Here is a 1,544-nt window from a genome sequence, read left to right as displayed (position 1 = left end):
GATTCTTTAACATCATTGATTAAGTGCTTTCTATATATTAGGCACTGTGCTAGACCTGAGATACGTGGTTTAACAAGAATATGTGCCTGTCCTCAAACAGCTCAAGATCTAACTGAAGGTAAATATTGTTACAATGTAAGGGTGATGATCAAACGATTTACAGAAATTCCAAGGTCAGCCACCGGGCTCAGAATGGTGCCCTCGGGGGTGGGCACCATGGAGGGGGTGGGGTGGGGGTAGGGAGGGTCTTGAAAAAAAGAAAACATGAGAACTGAATATTGACAATTAGAAAATAATCTAGATTCGCCTAGATTAATCTGTCTAGAAACCCCCCAACCAGAGGAAAACTGGGAAGAAATAAGGTACGGGAAGAAGTGGAATCAAAGCAGAGGGAATATCATGGGTAGAGAGGAGGAGTAAAAATTTTAGTCAGATTTCTAATGTCTTTATGATTGATTTGCCAGGTATCCCACCAGGTGCCAGGGTGTCAGAGGAGACAAGGCACACATGCAAATAGTATCTTATAAGGGAGGTCACATATGGGAGATGAGTGAGAAAAAAGGGGGAGTAGATTGTCCTGAAACAAAGGGATTTGCTCTGATTTTGAAGGTCAGAGAAGACCAAGATGACAAACTAAAATTTAATTTAAAGAATGAAGTAAAAAAGACAGTTAATCAGGGACACAAGGGAGCAGGGGAAGGATGGGTAAGAGGATGAACTAGGCACTGGGGACAATGTGAACCTTGGAACTACGTACGTTCACCATTAATTAGCCTTTTCCCCAAGAAACAGAAGGAAATTGGACGTGAGTAGACCAGGAAATGCAACAGTAATGTAATGATGTGATGGGCAGAATAATGTCCACTCTCCAAGAGATTTATATACTAATCCTGGAACTTGTGAACACTTATCTGGTGAAAGCTAATTAAGGTTGCAGATGGAATTAAGATCGTTAATCCACTGACCTTCAAATACAGAAATGATCCCAATCTAATTATGTGAGCTCTTAAATGTAGGGGAGGGAGGAAAAGAGTAAGGTAGACAGACGAGATAAAAGAAGGAGGAAAAGTCTAAGAAATTATGAGGAATTGACGCATCACTGTTGCCTCTGATGATGGATGAAGGAGGCCATGAGCCAAGGAATTTGGGTGGCATCAAGCAGCTAGAAAACGCAAGGAAATGGCTTCTCCTGTAGAGCCTATAGACAGGAACACACCCAGCTCCACTTTTTGATTTTAGCTCAGTGAGATCTGTGTTGGATTTCTGACTTAAAGAAGTATATGAGAATGCGCAGAATACATTTTGGCTGTTGTAGGTCCCTGAGCTTGTGAGAATTTGCTTAGGCAGCAACAGAAAATTAACACATTAGATGTGTTGTCAGTGGGGAGATTAGGGCAGCTCTCTAGGCTGTGTTTTGGATTTTATTTTTTGTGGCCAACAGGGAGCTATTGTCTATTTCAGGAAAGAAGATGACATCGTCCAGTTGGCATATTCAAAGATCACGCCAACTGGCCTCACTGAGAATTGGTGAGTGGGAGCAATAG

This window comes from Canis aureus, chromosome 16 (genome assembly GCF_053574225.1).
Source record: "Canis aureus isolate CA01 chromosome 16, VMU_Caureus_v.1.0, whole genome shotgun sequence".
Classification (NCBI taxonomy): domain Eukaryota; kingdom Metazoa; phylum Chordata; class Mammalia; order Carnivora; family Canidae; genus Canis; species Canis aureus.
Note: the sequence above shows the minus strand (reverse complement) of the source record.